The 18,016-nt window shown below is 49.4% G+C and overlaps 5 non-coding genes across 5 annotated transcripts; all 5 read right to left on the bottom strand.

Moving 5' to 3' along the window:
- Positions 1–5,393: 5,393 nt before the first annotated feature.
- On the bottom strand, positions 5,394–5,465 carry Trnad-guc. Its single transcript has one exon. It is a non-coding gene; the product is annotated as a tRNA-Asp (tRNA).
- A 93-nt stretch (positions 5,466–5,558) lies between these two features.
- On the bottom strand, positions 5,559–5,630 carry Trnad-guc. Its single transcript has one exon. It is a non-coding gene; the product is annotated as a tRNA-Asp (tRNA).
- Positions 5,631–10,686: 5,056 nt separating this feature from the next.
- On the bottom strand, positions 10,687–10,758 carry Trnad-guc. The gene has a single exon. It is a non-coding gene; the product is annotated as a tRNA-Asp (tRNA).
- A 91-nt stretch (positions 10,759–10,849) lies between these two features.
- On the bottom strand, positions 10,850–10,921 carry Trnad-guc. Its single transcript has one exon. It is a non-coding gene; the product is annotated as a tRNA-Asp (tRNA).
- Positions 10,922–16,066: 5,145 nt separating this feature from the next.
- Positions 16,067–16,138, bottom strand: Trnad-guc. Its single transcript has one exon. It is a non-coding gene; the product is annotated as a tRNA-Asp (tRNA).
- Positions 16,139–18,016: the final 1,878 nt, after the last annotated feature.

The following is an 18,016-nucleotide window of genomic DNA, read 5'->3' as shown; positions in this document are numbered from 1 at the left end:
GTGAAGAATCACGGAGTTCAAAAAAGTTGGCCCGGTGGGCATCGAAGGCAAAACAACCTTGTATTCTTCAGCGGTTGACGTTGAGGCATGAAAAACAGTAGTTCCACGGCCATCAAGGGCCGTTGTCGCAGCTCCGCTGGAGCCAGCCATCCTGCGACCGTTCTCGGCGAGTGCCAGAAGCAGAATCATACTAACGAGGAGAGACGGGAATAGCGGGACGGGAACTCTACCGCAACCTGGACTTTTCAATAAAGGAAAAAAAAAAAAGTGGGGGTAAAAAAAAAAAAAATTATGCTCCCCGTCGGGGAATCGAACCCCGGTCTCCCGCGTGACAGGCGGGGATACTGACCACTATACTTTTTTTTTTTTTTTTGCCAGCTTGGCGTTTTTATTTATAAAATGGGGCTATTTACATGATAAAACCAGTCAAGACTTTTCACAAACATGGGGTTCTTTAGACATGACGATGCAAGTTCCATATGCGCTCCTTTTCATTGGGACAGGCCCTTGGGCAGCCTTCCATCAGGAGAACCGGCAACATCAAAGCCAATTTACTTTAGGCAAGACTCCAGCACCTCCCAGCGCTCATGCTCTTCAAAGCATGTTTCTTTTATTATTGAGCATACGTAGTGAAACTCCTCCAGAAAGTGGCGCCACGCAGGCCTGCCCCGCTCCCGAACCAAGGTGTGGTCCGTTCGGGAGTTCCAAATGGCACGCAAACCAATGAGAGTCAGAATCTCGACACACTGGCTCTGTCCATGCTCGCCTGCATTTAGAAATTTCATGTCGAACCATGTAGGGTACAAGTCTACCCTCAGCACTGCCCGAAGCTCAGCCCAAAACAATTCTGCATTGGTGCAGTACAAAAAAGTGTGCTCCAGAGTCTCTGCGACAGGACAGAGGGCACAGTTAACACCCCAAGGGAGAAAAAAACCCTTTTGCTGCTCCCATGTCTTTACTGGGAGTACCTCGGTATGAAAACGAACGAAAAAGTCTTTTGTCCCAGGGCGGACAGGGTACGCCATTAAACGCTTGAACACATCTGAGGTTTCACACTGCGGAAACATTTGACGATATATTGGTGGTGGCATCACGAGGTCGAGGGTGTCCCAGTACAACCGTTTTCTTTTAACTCTGTTTAGGTACTCCCACGAAAACCGCTGCTCGAAGAACCTAACCGCGCCTCTTATTTCCCGGTAATACCGTAGTGTAGTGACTTTCTTGGGCACGCCTTCAGCTTCCTCGAGCCAGGGAGTAAGGTATTGTCCACCCAAAACCCGCAATGCCTCCGCCATTACAGGGTGCTTTTCGCGGTCACGGAAGATCAAAAACCGTTGAACTTTAAGCTTTATGTCTACGTTTACTAGGCCTAGTCCTCCCTTTTTCTTACTGATAAACAAATTGTTTCTTCGCATTCTTTCAAAACACGAGTCCCACACATAGGTTGCACAAAATCGATGCATTTTTTGCACGTCACTGTTAGTACAAGGCACGGCCTGTGCAGAGTACCATACAGTCGAAAAGAACACAGCGTTGCAAATGAAACTTCTGCTTAGGAGAGGAACTTGCCTTCCATGCCATTCTATCGCTTTTCCTCTTAGCGTGTTTAAATGTATTCCTCCCGCACCCGTGCTTAGCGCCTGGCTGCTCAGCCCAACTCCTAAATAGTTTTCAATGGCCCCGGACCACGCAATGTTTAGAAATGTTTCTGGCTTGGAAGGCCACGGTCCCAACCAAGATCCCGCCGATTTTTTGGGGTTCATTTCAGCCCCGGAAACAACACAAAACTCGTTCACATGCTTCAAAGCGATCACCATTTCTTTCTGGGAAGAGCATACCACAGAAACATCGTCTGCGTAAGCAAGAAGTTTTGCTGACGCGATGCCCACCTTCACTCCTCGGATGTTATCATCCATTATAATCGTCCTGCACAAGGGTTCGAGATAAATAGCAAAAAGAATAGGTGATAGTGGGCAGCCCTGTCTTACCGATGAGCGCACAGGAATGCGCCGTGACTTGCAACCGTTGATTAAAAGACGCGTACTTATGTCTCTGTAGCATATCTTTACGAACTTCAAAAGATACTTGCCAGTTTTACAGTGTTCCAGTATCGAGAATAGAAACGAATGCGAAACTTTGTCAAATGCTTTTTTTAGGTCAATTTGCAACACAGCAGTGGGGCGTTCCATTGCCTCGGCGGTTTCAGCGATAATTCGCATAACATGCAGATTTGTCGTTATAGATCTATTCTTGAAACCATATGTTTGATGGCCTCCCACCACTGTTTTGTAAGCAATTTCTAGTCGCTTAGCTAATATTTTCGCGAGGATTTTATAGTCAGTTGTAAGCAGGCTTATCGGTCTGAAGTCGTCGCACCCACGAACGGATTTATCACTTTTCTTTTTTGGTATTAATACGGTTAACGCTTGCCTCATTGACGGAGGGAGCAGGTTTCTGGTATGGACGTCAGCGTAAACCTTAGCCAATATAGGAGCCAACTCGGCAGAGAATTTCTTATAAAAAGTCGCACCGAGGCCGTCTACCCCAGGTGACTTCCTAGGCGCCAATTCTTTTATCGCTCTACAGACCTCTGCTTCGGTAATATCTTCGTTAATCAGATCGACTACATCTTCCGGCACGTTGGGCATTAACTCTAAAGCCTTGTCCACTAGAGCCTGATCGTAACTGCTTGATTGATTGAACAGTCGGCTATAAAATGAAACTAATTCCCTCTCAATTTCTGCGGCTTCAGATATAGTACTCTCCCCGGACATCAGTTCATTGATTTGATTCCGACTCGCCCGTTCCCGCTCACGCGTTTTAAAAAGTTTCGTTGGGTCTTCCGCCCTGCCTAGCGTGCGTAGACGAGACCTCACCATTGCTCCGCGGTACTCTGTGTCCAGGATCTCAAGCAGACGTGCTTTACACTCTTTAATGTCTGCCGCGAAAAGACCAGGAGCTTTACTTTCCTCGCTCACTAGCATGTGCAGCAACTTGCACAGCCTTCGCTTTTCGGCGCGCCGCTCTAACGCTTTCGCTTGGCAAAACGATATAACGGACATTTTAATTTCTTCCTTTAGCAACTCCCAGTTAGCCGCGTTTACTTCCTTATTCTTCATCATGTTCGCGATAAGGCCTTTCACTATCTTTTGCAAATCCTCGTCCTTCAGCGCCTTGTCGTTTAATTTCCAGTTTTGCCACGATGTCGGGCGTTTCTGACCTTTTATTTGTTCGCCTATCTGGGTCGCTACCAACGCGTGGTCAGAAAAGGCTACCGGGCTAACGTAATACCCGGTCGTGGCCGGTGCCAAACAACTTGACATATAAATCCGGTCAAGTCGTGCATGACATTCTCCCTGCCAATGTGTATATGCCAAGTTAGGGGTATCCACGAACTCCGCTACGTCCTGGAAGTCAAAATCTCTTAACAGCTTTCTAAGCTCAGCAATACTGGAGTCTTGCTGGATGCCTCTAGAAGAGTCCTTAGCATTTAGCACACAGTTAAAATCGCCCCCTAAAATGGTTGCTGCCGAAGTGCTGACGTACTGGCGGAGATTTATAAAGAAGACCTTCCTTTCCGCGGGCTGATTCGGCGCGTGAACCGCGACCACTCGAAATATGTCGTTTTGGTATAGCATATCTATAGCACACACCCTGCCGCTTTGGTCAGTCTCCCAATCTGGAAAAACTGCTATGCCTTTGTGTTTTCGGACAAGGACTGCCGTGCCGGCACTGCTTGAAATGGCACAAGAATGACGAAAAACATAGATGTTTTCAAAAAATTTTGACGCTTCTTCAACGTGCCTGGAAGTGAGCTTCGTTTCCTGGAGCAGTGCTACGTCTATTCGTTTGCTCAAGAGCGTATTTAACAGCCACTGTTTTCTCTTTCGAACCATCAAGCTCACGCAATTTAATGTGAGAATATTAAGTCGCGGAATCGTTGTTTTAGGCTTACCACACTCGCGACAGGGTTACCAAAAGTGAACGTGGTCCGCGGAGATCCGTAAGGGACACCTATTGTGAGTCCTTTAACCGGCGAGGCTCTGGAATACGGGGCTTTGGGTCGAACCGGTGCCTCCGCTGGCTGGGGGCCTTCCACTTGAGGCGGTGGTCGGGCATCCCTTGGTTGTCCTCATCCGCGCTTGCATCTTCGACGCCTTCTGGACGGTCCTCGGGGGGGTTGAGCTTTTCTGTCGGTGTTACCTCCATCGGATAGCTGGCCTCGTCGTGTCCGGTCGTCTGTCGCTTTTGTCTGGGGGGAGTGTCCTCTGGAAGCACGGTGCCGTCATTATCGGTCGTGCTCTGTTGCCTCTTGGCCGTCCCAGCTTGCACGGGCTCGGCTTGCGATGATGCAGCGACAGAGGGGGCGGTGTTCGCAGGGCCTGCAGCATCCAAGACGAACGGCGACGGGTTGTTGATAACGCTGACGGGAGCGGTGCCTCCCGCCGCAACCTCAGCCTCCTCCTCGTCCATCAAGTGCTCGGTCAGTTCATCGGTAGCTCCGTTATCTGTCACCGTGGCGTATGTCTTAATACAATCTTCTTTTTCGTGTCCAAAGCGGCGGCAAAGTTCGCATCGCGGCACCTTGCACTGTCGTCGAACGTGTCCCGTCTTTCGGCAGCGCAAGCACATGGGGGCGCGCCCTGGGGCGATTACAAGTGCAGTCCCGTGCACAAGGCGCAGTTGATGCGGGACCTTCTCCAAAGTGACGCCCTCCTTGAGCGTCAGCCGCACCGCTCTTGTGGTGGACTCCACGCCTTGGAAACCGTCCTCGTGCCAGGCTTCTCGGGCGATGCCTTCGACTCTTCCGTAGGGCTCGAGAGCCTTCCGGATGGCATCGTCAGGAACGTCACACGGCACCCAATGAAGTTTAAGCCGCACCTCGGCCTTGTTGGGGTCGAGCACGAGACACCGCTTCCCCTTTACCAAAAGTTCCTTGGTTTCCAGAATCTTCTGTTTGGATGCCAGCGAGTGGAAGGTAGCCATCCACACGTGATTCATTTGAAAGGAACCACAAGCTTTCAGGTCTTTTAAGACCCCAGCATTTTCGAGCCCTGATTTAAAGTCGCCTATTTTGTATGGCCGCCCGGAAATGTCGCAGTGCAAAAAAACGGTTGTATAAACCACGGTACCTGTCGGCAGAGGAGGCAGAAGGATACGATAATCCTGGGGAACGTCCGTACCAGCAATACCACGGCCCGAAAAGGCCGCTGTCACAGCTCCGTCGGAGCCAGCCATTCGTGCGTCCGAGCTTGACGAGCACCGGAAACAGAATGCACTGACCACTATACTAACGAGGAGAGACGGGAATAGCGGGACGGGAACTCTACCGCAACCTGGACTTTTCAATAAAGGAAAAAAAAAATGTGGGGGTAAAAAAAAAAAAAATTATGCTCCCCGTCGGGGAATCGAACCCCGGTCTCCCGCGTGACAGGCGGGGATACTGACCACTATACTAACGAGGAGAGACGGGAATAGCGGGACGGGAACTCTACCGCAACCTGAACTTTTCAATAAAGGAAAAAAAAAAAAGTGGGGGTAAAAAAAAAAAAATTATGCTCCCCGTCGGGGAATCGAACCCCGGTCTCCCGCGTGACAGGCGGGGATACTGACCACTATACTAACGAGGATTTTTTTTTTCTTTATTACCGGCTTGGCAGTAAAACATACAATAGTGGACGAGGATTAACGATTAAAAGCGTCCGGCACGCGCTGTCCCGGCGCGATTAGGTTAAAATTCCTTCAGTGCGACCAATCCGTCCAGAGCTGACAGCCAGTCAGGCTGCTCGCTCTGCGCTCTGTACACTTCCCGTAGGTGAACAATACTCTCAATAAAGTAGTCGCGAACTGGACGAGCGTCCACGTCAGCATGGCGAACTGCCATCCTCGATTTCCAAATACTATGCAGGGCCAAGACCATTATCGTGTCATAGGGCACACCCCCGTCCCGTTCGACACAAAGAAACCGGATACCATACGCCGACACTGGGAGGCTCTTTTTCAAAGTACGCTGCATGATATCCCAGTGAAACACTGCGTCCCAGCAATCGAGGAAAATATGGTCTACAGTTTCGGGCTTCCTGCACAAAAGACAATCAACCGACCAGGGCACAAATATACCTCTGTCTTGAAGCCAGGGCTTAACGGGTAGCGTCCCACTATGAAGTTGAAAAAAGAAGGATTTCACCGCTGGACGTACTGACATCTTTTTTACCCTTTTGAGCACATCTTGGCCGTGGCCCTCACAGTACATGGAACGGTACAAGGGCACAGGCAAAACACTATCGACAAGATCTTTATACAAGCGCTTCTTTGTGACCTCGCTTAGATACTGAAGCGAGAAGCGTACCTTCAGAAACTGAAAAGATCTAATAACTTCGAGCAAATAACCCCGCGCACTCCGGCACCTTATGCTGCTCGCTGAGACAACAAATTCAGGCAACGTATCACACAATCTAACTTGTAACATAGTCCGCAAAAATTCATCTCTCTGGTCCCGTAGAAAAAGAAATCGAGACACAATCTGCCTAAGAAACAAATGAACCAAACCAAGCCCCCCACTTTTCACAGAGCGAAATAAGTTTGTGCGACTGGTTCGCTCCCATCCCGAGCCCCACACAAAAACCGCGAATACTCTATGCAACTTTTGAATATTGGCCCTAGACATCCACAGTGCCTGGAGAACATACCACACTTTAGCCACAAGGAAAATGTTACACACAGTAGAACGAGCAAAAATTGAGAGATTCAAGCCTCCCCACTTAAGCGTTTTAGCGCGAACCTGCTCAACTTCTTCTCTCCAATACTCAGTCGTATCTTTGTAATGCTGAAGAGGCACTCCGAGGTACTTAACCGGCGAACAAGTCCAGTGCATTCTTTCGAATCCAGCCGGTGTGGTATCCCAACTACCATGCCAGAAGCCCACACATTTGTCCCAATTGATGAGACTCCCAGAAAATTTACAAAATTCAAGGGCGTCCTTAACCACTTCATTTATGCTTTCCTTATCGTCGCAGAACACAGCGATATCATCTGCGTACGAAAGGACCTTTACTTCGCTGTTCAGCAGCCTAAAGCCGCGGATTTTCTCGTTGAATAACAGCTTTAAACAAAAGGGTTCCAGATAAAGAGCGAACAACAAGGGTGATAAAGGACACCCTTGCCTGACAGAGGAGAGAACTTGAAAACTTTCACTAACGCGCTTATTTACAATAATGCTCGCGAAACACTCAGCGTAAGACATTTTAACTCCTTCTAAGAGTACACAGCCAACGTTTACCTGATCTAAAATGCAAAAAAGAACATCGTGTGCTACCCTATCAAAAGCTTTGTCTAAGTCAAGCTGCATCATAGCCACGCGTTTTTCAAATACATCGCAACATTCTAAGATGCTTCTTGCAATGTGTATGTTGGTGACAATCGTTCTCCCCTTAATGCCACATGTTTGATGAGTCCCAACGATGGAGGTTATTACGCCTTGCAGTCTTCTCGCTAAGACTTTCATAAAGATTTTATAGTCCACATTTGTAAGGCTAATTGGTCGATACGACTTAACGGATAGCAGTTTCGCGGGGTCATCACTCTTTGGAATTAGTACTATATGCGTTTGGCGAAAAGATGGGGGCAATACTTTTCTTTCGTATGCTTCCATTATCACGCGGTGCAGGGCTTCGGCCACATCGACTTTGAAAGCCTTGTAGAAAGCTGCACCTAAGCCATCAGGACCAGGCGATTTTCCCGAACCTAGCTCGTCAATTGCCCTTTCTATTTCCCTCACACTGATCGGTGCTTCCAGGCGATCTTTAACGTCGTCGTCTAACTTTGGCATGAGGTTTAAAAAAACGTTATCAAATCCTCTGTCTCTTTGTCTCCGACGTCCCACCAGGTCCCGATAGTAATCTACGAAAGCACGCTCGATTATCTTTCGGTCCCGAGTAACCGTGGTCCCGTACTGTATCTCGTTTATTTCGTTTTGCGTCGCATACCTCTTTTCGTCGCCAAGCGAGCGCTTAGTCGGCGTTTCTCCTAAAAAGATTCGTTCAGCGCGGGCCCTTATCGCAGCCCCTCTGTATCTTTCGATGTCGATAAGCTCTAATTTACTCTTTACTTCTTTTATTTCTTTAATAAACGCACCGGGTCGCGCACTTTCTACGCTTACAAGAAAATCTAGCTTGCACTGTAGTTCCTTTTCCTTTTCTTTTTCCAGACGGCGTAAAATACATGATCTTTCAATCGCGTTGATTTTAACTTCATCTTTAAAATTCTCCCATAGTTCGACAAAACCTCTCGACTCGACAGCAAGCAGGTTTCTAAGACTCTTCTTTACTCCGTCAACGAAAGTTTCATCTTTCAGCATCTTGTCATTGAGTTTCCACAGTTCCCAGCTAAACCGCGATTTTGTTTCTTTTCTCCCAATTGTGAAAGCAACTAAACTGTGGTCACTAAAAGATACGTGCTTGACCTCGTAGTTCTCACACAGAGGAACCAGGCCCTCTGAAACATACGCTCTATCTAATCGCGCGTGACTATCTCGTTGAAAATGCGTGAATTGGGGAACAAAAGAACTAGACAAAAAAAGGCCGACGTCTTCCAGGCCGCACTCTTGCACTAGAGAATTCAACAAAAGAGCGCTCTGATCCCGCACAGGCAAATTACGCACTCTATCTTCAGCGGCGCATACACAATTAAAATCCCCCAACAATGTAACAATTCTTTCAGTATGTAGGTAAAAAGCAACACGCTCAAAAAAAAATCTTCGTTCACACTCCCGATTTGGCGCGTACACGCAGACTACCCGCCACCGGTAGCCAGAAAACGAAAAGTCACAAACAATTAAACGTCCCGTATCGCAAACAACGACGGTTTCTACTAATATGCCTAAAGAATTACGGAGAAAAAGAGCGCAACCCCCAGATGTCCCAACCGCGTGGCATACACATACATTGTATCGTGATTTGAAAGGTTGCACCATGCGGTCCGTTTGCTCTTGGCTTTCCACCTTTGTTTCTTGAACAGCAACTACGTCCAAGTCGTCTTCCAGGAGGAGGCGACTGAGTTGATACTGTCGGCGCCTTGCTGACAGACCTCTCACGTTCAGCGTGGCTACACGAAGAGCTGTTTCAAGCCTTACTGCCATGAATTAGATCAAACGGGCCGCATGGTGCCTAACTTGGCTTTGCTGCAAAGACGAAGTACTAATGAACCGGGTGACTCGCCGGTAGTCAGGATATCCCAAAGAACCCACCGACCGCGTCTGCCAGGTCCTCAACGAACAAACTCGGGGCTCTCGTCCTCTCCAGTGCCGTCCGTCTCGAGCTCGAAACGAGTTGCCGCTCGGAGCCCGGGCCATCACACCTAAGGTGGTGATGTCGCCGTTGGACGTCGCTCTGTCGGAATGTTCGGTTTGGGCTTGAAGCTCACTCGTCGCACCGACGCCGCTTTTGGAGGTGGCTCCTCGGGGAGAACCGCGTTGGTGTTCAGTCCTTTGAAGACGCCTTCCTCGCGAGCCCGCTTGGCGACTGCGCCGCTGGATCTTGCCTCGTCGCCGCTCCAGTCCTCCGGCTCCTTGTTGGGCGTCGCCACAGGCACCGAGCTGCGGGTCATGGATACGTCTTCCGCTGCAGACACGTCACCCGCAGCCCGCGCTTGAGGTGGAGGACGGTTCTCGACGACGCTCCGGATGCCATTCCTGTCCTCGGCACTGTGCGGGGGCAGTGCCTCTGGGAGTAGTGGTCCCCCAGCTCCGTCGGCAGCGTCTTCGGACTCGGTCGCGTCCATCAGGTGCTCGGACGCGTCCTCATTCTCCACGGGCCCCGTAACGGTCGCGTAAGTCCTGACGCACTGGCTTTCCTCGTGGCCAAATCGTCGGCAGAGTGCACAGCGCGGCACACGACACTCACGCCGTATGTGGCCTTTACCACGGCACCGTAGACAAAGCGGCGCCCTGCCCGGAACTACCACAAGAGCCAGGTCCCCGGCGACTCGCAGTTGGTGAGGGAGGGCGTCCACCGTGACTCCTGCCTTGAGCCTCAGAGACACCGACCGCGTCGTCGACGACACGCCGGCGCAACCTTGAGCGCGCCACCTGTCCCTGGTGACTTCTGTGACCTTTCCATAGGGCGCCAGGGCCAAATGCACCTCGTCGTCAGGAACGAAGTGAAGCAGCCAGTGGAGCTTCAATCGTGTATCCTGGTTGCTCGGGTCGACCACGATGCACCGGCCCTCCTTGACGCGGAGCTCACCTGCAGCGAGCAGCTTCTTTTTCCCTTCGACATTCCTGAAGGTGACCGCCCACACATGGTTGTATTGGTAGGCTCCCAGGGCAATTACCTCGGAAAACAGCCCCACACCATCCAGGGCGTCGCGGAAATGTTCCAGGCGGTAGGGCCTTCCTCTCACGTCAGCGTGTAAAAAAACGGTATTCAAAACTGTCGTACCTGTAGGAAGTTGTGGCAAAATAACTTGATACTCCTGGGAATCAAATTCCGTGTTCCTGTTACCGCGGCCGTTGGCCGCTGATACCGCTCCGACGGAGCACATGATGACACGTCCGTTCGCTATCGCGTCCGGAAGTGACCACTATACTAACGAGGAGAGACGGGAATAGCGGGACGGGAACTCTACCGCAACCTGGACTTTTCAATAAAGGAAAAAAAAAATGTGGGGGTAAAAAAAAAAAAAATTATGCTCCCCGTCGGGGAATCGAACCCCGGTCTCCCGCGTGACAGGCGGGGATACTGACCACTATACTAACGAGGAGAGACGGGAATAGCGGGACGGGAACTCTACCGCAACCTGGACTTTTCAATAAAGGAAAAAAAAATGTGGGGGTAAAAAAAAAAAAATTATGCTCCCCGTCGGGGAATCGAACCCCGGTCTCCCGCGTGACAGGCGGGGATACTGACCACTATACTAACGAGGAGTTTTTTTTTTTTTTTTTTTTTTTTTCTTTATTGCCTGTGTTTACATTTGTACAATAGGATATATACAAAGGAGGGTTTAAAAACACGTCAGCCGTAACTTGGCTGCCGTGGTGTCATTAAAATTCTTTTAGACACACCAAACCATCAAGAATGGGCAACCAATCCGGCTGTTCGGGCTGTGCCCGGAACACTTCACGAATGCCGGCAACACTTTCAATAAAATATTCACGCGCCGAGCGGACTGTTTTATCAGCGTGATTTACGCCTACTCTTGTTTTCCATAAACTGTGAAGGCCCAGTAGTAGGATCATATCATAAGGTACGCCATTTACATTCTCTATTGATAAAAACCGTATACCCCTGGCGGTGATCGGGAAATCCTTTTTGAGTGTGCGCTGGAGTATATCCCACAGAAATACAGCGTCCCAGCAGGAAATAAACACGTGTTCTACAGTTTCTGGCTGCTTGCATAAAATACAACACGTAGACCATGGCACGAAAATGCCCTTTTCTTCTAACCATGGCTTTACGGGTAAAACGCCACAATGAAGTTTAAAAAGAAAGGATTTAGCATTAGGCTTTACCGGCATCTTCTTCACTCTCTTTAGAACATCTAGGCCAGGGCCTTCGCAGTATAGGGAACGATAAAGCGGCACAGGCAGCAGAACTTCAACCAAATCTCGATACAATTTTTTCCGTGAAACGGTACTAAGATAATCTAAAGAAAAACGGACCTTCAAGATTCGAAAAGAAAGTAACACTTCTCTCAAATATCCTTGCACTGCAGCACCTGTCCCAGTGGATGACGATACAATGAACTCTGACAAAGCGTTTGGCAGACGAAGTTGAACAACTGTGCGCAAAAAGGCATCCCTCTGATCGCGTAAAAACATGAAGCGTGAAACAATCTGACGTATGAACAAATGGGACAACCCCAAACCACCACTTCGCACCGACCTAAATAAATTCGTTCGAGCAGAACGCTCCCATGTCGAAGACCAAATAAAAACGGCCAACACCCTATGCAGCTTTTGCACATTCATACGTGACATACACAGCACTTGCAATATATACCAGACTTTTGATATTAAAAACAAATTACACACGGTCGAACGCGCAAACATAGATAAATCCCTACCCCTCCACCCTTCCGCCTTTAATCTAACATTTTCGGTTTCTTCGTTCCAATAACTTGTGGTGTCCTGGTAATGTTCTAAAGGTACTCCGAGATACTTCGTGGGTAAAGTCTTCCACCTAATGTTCATGAACACTTCTGGCTTACTTGACCAGTCACCGTGCCAAAAACCAACGCATTTATCAAAGTTCACCACGCTACCAGTTTGCACACAAAAGGAAGAAACCACATTTATCACTTCACGTACGCTGTCTCGATCAACACAAATAACAGCGACATCATCCGCGTAGGAGAGAACCTTTACTTCACTCGACTGCAATTTATAACCACGAATATTACTATTATGAATAAGCTTTAAACAAAAGGGCTCTAAGTAAAGCGCGAACAGTAGTGGCGAAAGCGGGCAACCTTGCCTTACAGAAGTCCTAACTTTGATACCTTCGGTGACTCCCTTATTTACAATCAAACTAGTCGTGCAATTTGTATACGCCATCTTTACGCCCTCGCGAATGACAGAGCCTACGTTCGCATGCTCTAGAACACTAAAAAGTACCTCATGCGAAACGCGATCGAACGCTTTTTCTAGGTCGAGCTGCAGCACCGCCACCCGTCCAGAAAAAGCATCACAGCACTCTAGCACAGATCTGACCACGTGAATATTTGTAGCGATGGTGCGCCCTTTAATACCGCACGTCTGGTGTGGTCCCACGAGACACTGAATCACGGATTGCAACCGTCTAGCCAGAACTTTCATAAAAACTTTGTAATCCACATTGGTTAAACTAATTGGTCTATACGCTGATACAGACAGAAGCTTTACTGGATCTTCAGACTTGGGAATTAGCACAGTGTGCGCCCTTAAAAACGAGGGCGGCAACAAGTGAAACTCGTAGGCCTCGGCCAAAACCTTATGCAGTGCAGCTGCTGCCTCAGTTTTAAAAGTTTCATAGAAAACTGCGCCAAGGCCATCAGGCCCGGGCGTCTTGCCGGGACTTAATTCGTCAATAGCTTTTTCAATTTCTCCAATACTGATTGGCACTTCCAAGCTTTCGCAAGCCTGCTGATCCAGTTGCGGCATCGATGACAAAAAACACGTTTTATAACCAGTATCTAAAGGGGGACTGTTCCCTAGCAGATTGCGATAATGTTCTACAAACGCTTTTTCAATCACATTCTTATCGCGGGTTAGAGTGGCGCCGTAACTTATCTCTTTGATTTCGTTGCGTTTTGCATATCTTTTTTCGTCGCTAAGCGAGCGCTTCGTCGGGTTTTCTCCCATCAAATACTTTTCACTACGCGCCCGCACAATAGCCCCTCTGTACTTTTCAGCATCGATCATTTCCAATTGACTTTTAACATCTCTTATTTCTTTCGCGAACTCGCCGGGTTTCTTGCCTTCTTCGGCTATGAACATGTCTAACTTGCGCCGAAGATCACACTCTTTAATTTTTTTTTGATGAGTTATGATGCTACATCTCTCGATAGCGATCATTTTGACGTCCTCTTTAAACAATTCCCACCTTTCCCCCCACTTTGCTTGGTCATTCGCAATTAAATTTTGAAACAATTCTTTAACTCCAGAAATAAAAGCTTCATCATTAACTAGACATCCGTTCATCTTCCACAGCGCCCACTCCCAACGCGGTGATTTCTTCTTGTTCCCAAGAGTAAAAAATACCAAAGCATGGTCACTAAAAGACACGTGTTTCACCTCGTAGTGGTCGCAAAGGGGAACAAGTTCAAGTGAAATATACGCTCTGTCTAGCCTCGCATGGCTATTACCCTGAAAGTGGGTGTACTGAACCCCTCCTTTAGAAGCACAAACAGTGACGTCCTCTAATGTATTTCTTGCAATAATGTCACTCAAAGAAAAGGCACTGGAATCTCGAAAACGTACTTGATTCGCTCTATCCTCTGGAGAGCAAACACAATTAAAATCGCCAAGAAAAATAACGACCCTATTACAGTTGAGATATGATTCGATACTTTCGAAAAAATCTTTACGCTCACTTTCTCGGTTTGGCGCATAAATACAAATAACCCGCCACTCAACGTTAAAAAAAGGAAAAATCGCAATACACAAGACGGCCAGAGGAACACGAATGTACGGCCGTTTCAACAACACCTATTGACCGACGAATAAATAAACAACAACCTCCGGAAAAACCAATCGCGTGCGAAACACATATATTGAAAAGAGGTTGAAAGGGTCGCACCATACGGTCCGTCTGTTCATGGCTTTCGACTTTCGTCTCCTGCACGGCGATTATGTCAAGCTCATGCTCGGCAAACAGACGGCTTAACTGGTATTGCCGGCGTCTCGCTGAAAGGCCACGCACGTTAAGCGTGGCGACTCGTAGGGCAGACTCTAGTCTAACAGCCATTAAAAATAAAAGGGACGGACCGTATGGCGCTTACCTCGAGTCGGGCGGCCCTCTCCTCTGACTCGTCACACACCTTCCACGACTTACGCGCCACCACCGAAACCGTCGCCTTTTCTACGCCGTCATGGGGGTGGCTTGGCACCCCTGACTACACCTGCAGCAACGTTCGGGACGGCGCCGGGCCGTCTCAACCTCGTAGGTGCCGACTTGGCAGGCGGCTCCTCCTTGATCGCTGCCTCTGGGTCAGCGCCGCTGTCGTCCCGAGTCCGCTTTGCGGCGGGCTCCGGTGTCACGGCCGTCTCCATGGGCACGTCGCCTGGTTGTTCAGAGGAGGCGTCGTCGCATGCGCCGGCTGCCTTGACTCCAGGCCTCGACGCCTCAACGGACTGAACGTCCGGAGACTCGGCCTGGCTCGTCGACCCAGCACCAGGTGCCACGTTGACCGCGGACGTGGCCGTGCCCCTCTCGGGCGTCGCCGACGCCGCTCTCTGCGATGGTGCCGCCCCGCTGACCGGACCCGCGACGGCCTCCTCGGCGTCGGCCTCGTCCATGAGAAGCTCGGATTTCTCCTCGCCTCCCACAGGGCCCACGGCCGCCGCGTAGGTCCTTACGCACTGCGTGCCGTCGTGGCCGAACCGTCGGCAGACGTTGCACTTGGGGACGCGGCACTCCTTGCGGATGTGCCCCGTCCGCTGACACCGCAGGCAGAGCGGCGCCCTGCCCGGCACGACAACGAGGGCGAGTTCACCGGCGACGCGCAGCTGATGCGGGATGTCGTCGGGAGTCACGCCCCCCTTCAGGCGCAGCACCGCCGTCCGCGTCATGGTGCTGACGCTGTGGCAGCCGTCGATGTGCCACCGCTCCCTGGAGACGTCGAGGACCTTGCCATAAGGCGCCAAGGCTGCCCTCACGTCGTCGTCGCCGACGTTAAAAAGCAGCCAGTGGAGCTTGAGGCGTACGTCCCGGTTGCCCGGGTCGACGACGATGCACCGCCGCCCCTTGACGACGAGCTCCGACTCCGCCAGTAGCTTCTTGGACCCCTCGGTAGTCTTGAAGGTGACGGCCCAGACGTGATTCATTTGATACGCCCCGAGGGCGACAACCTCGGGGAGTAGTCCTAAGCGAGCCAGCGCGTCGCGAAAATCTTCGGCGCGATACGGACGTCCCTTGATATCAGCATGTAAAAAAACCGTATTTACCACGAGTGATCCGGTGGGCAGCGAAGGCAGGATGACAGCGTATTCCTTATCATCAACGTCCCTGATACCGCGGCCCGGCTGGGCCGCCGAAACCGCTCCGTCGGAGCTAGACATTCCGCGTCCGATCGCTTCGGCTGCCGGAAGTGGAATCTCTATACTAACGAGGAGAGACGGGAATAGCGGGACGGGAACTCTACCGCAACCTGGACTTTTCAATAAAGAAAAAAAAAAATGTGGGGGTAAAAAAAAAAAAATTATGCTCCCCGTCGGGGAATCGAACCCCGGTGTCCCGCGTGACAGGCGGGGATACTGACCACTATACTAACGAGGAGAGACGGGAATAGCGGGACGGGAACTCTACCGCAACCTGGACTTTTCAATAAAGGAAAAAAAAAAATGTGGGGGTAAAAAAAAAAAAAAATTATGCTCCCCGTCGGGGAATCGAACCCCGGTCTCCCGCGTGACAGGCGGGGATACTGACCACTATACTAACGAGGAGTTTTTTTATTTCTTTATTGCAGGAGGAATGCAAAAACGGCAATGTCACTTTAAAAAAAAAATACTCTGCAAGACTTATTGCAGGGTACATTAAAATCCTCGCATTTCGAGGAGCGGTTTACAAATTTCTAGCCACTCGGGTTTCGTTTCACGGTTTGAAAAAACACTTTCCACTTGCTTAACAAGGCTGAAAAAATAATGATGCACTTCTTTCACACTAGGGTCGGCATGACGGACCGCCATGCGCGACCTCCAAATACTGCACAAACCCAACAACATAATCATATCAAAAGGTATGCCATCATCGTTACTCACATTCAAGAAACGTATAACTGATGGGCTAATGCACAGTTGTTTCTTCAACGTGCGCTGCAGCACATCCCAAAAAAAAACCGCATCCCAGCAAAAAATGAAAACGTGCTCGATGGTCTCAGGTTTCTTACATAAAATACAGTCTACCGACCACGGAACATCAATACCCTTTCCTTCAAGCCACACCTTAACGGGCAGTGTATTGGAATGCAGTTTAAAAAAGAACGTCTTAACGGAAGGGGGAACGCACATATTCTTCACTCGCTTGAGCACATCTTGGCCCCCGCTACAGACTACAGTTCTATACAACGGGTCTGGAAACAAACTTATCAATAAATCGCGTGTAAGCGTTTTCTTGCTAACAGCGGACAAATACTCAAACGAAAAACGGGGAGACAAAAATAACACTGCGTCTACCACCTCCTTTTGATATCCCACTAATCTCTTAAGTTCGCCGCCATGGGACGAAACAAGAAAAGATGGCAAATGAGGAGACAATTTGGTTTGTATAAACGTACGTATGAAAGGATGCTCTTGGTCTCGCAGAAAAAAGAATCGGGACACAATCTGTTTGCAAAACAAATGCGAGAGACCGAGACCACCGTGACGAATCCGATGAAAAAGATTGTCTCTCCTCATCGGTTCCCACTTCGAATTCCAAATAAACGTGGCAAAAACACGGTGAAATTTCTGCACATTCAAGCGAGCACAATGAATGGCCTGCATCACGTACCATAATTTTGCAATGAGAAAAATATTACATACTGTCGCTCTGGCAAATATGGACAGCTCACGCTGCTTCCAACGGGAAGCGCGCCTGTCCAGGTCGGCGGCGACTCCCGACCAATAGGGTTTGCTTTGCCTGTAACATTTTAGTGGCACACCGAGGTAAGTGCACGGCACACGGTCCCAACACACCCCTTCAAACACCGAAGGGGTTGTGGCCCACTCTCCGTGCCAAAACCCACGGCACTTGCTCAAATTTATGGCTGCCCCTGTAGCCTTACAGAAGTCTCTTGCCAACTTCACAGCCGCGCTAATACTTGGCTTATCGCTACAAAAAACCGCGACATCATCTGCATAGCTCATGACTTTTATCTCCTCATTTTCCATCCGGAATCCGTGACATTGATTACTGTTCTGAACACTTAAACAAAAAAGTTCCAAATAGAGGTTAAACAATAACGGCGACAAGGGACATCATTGTCTTACGGATGTTCGCACACGTATCGGTTCAGTCAACTCCCTGTTCACAATGAGCCTAGTGGTACACTCTTGGTACGCCATTTTAACCCCGTCCAAAATACGCTCGCCCACATTCACGTGCTTTAAAACATCAAAAAGGACATCGTGCTTAACACGATCGAAAGCCTTATCTAGGTCCAGTTGAAGCATGGCAACTTGGCCCATGCCATCGTCACATGCCTCCAAAACAGTTCGGGCAACGTGCACATTCGTCAAAATAGATCGACCCTGTATTCCACAGGTCTGATGATCTCCAATGAGCTGGCAGGCAACACTCTGGAACCTCCTCGCTAGGATTTTAGCAAAAATCTTGTAATCTAC

Source organism: Ixodes scapularis, unplaced genomic scaffold, assembly GCF_016920785.2.
Source record: "Ixodes scapularis isolate PalLabHiFi unplaced genomic scaffold, ASM1692078v2 ptg001080l_1__unscaffolded, whole genome shotgun sequence".
NCBI lineage: Eukaryota > Metazoa > Arthropoda > Arachnida > Ixodida > Ixodidae > Ixodes > Ixodes scapularis.
The sequence above is the reverse complement of the archived record's forward strand: the minus strand, read 5'-3'. Positions and strand labels throughout refer to the sequence as shown.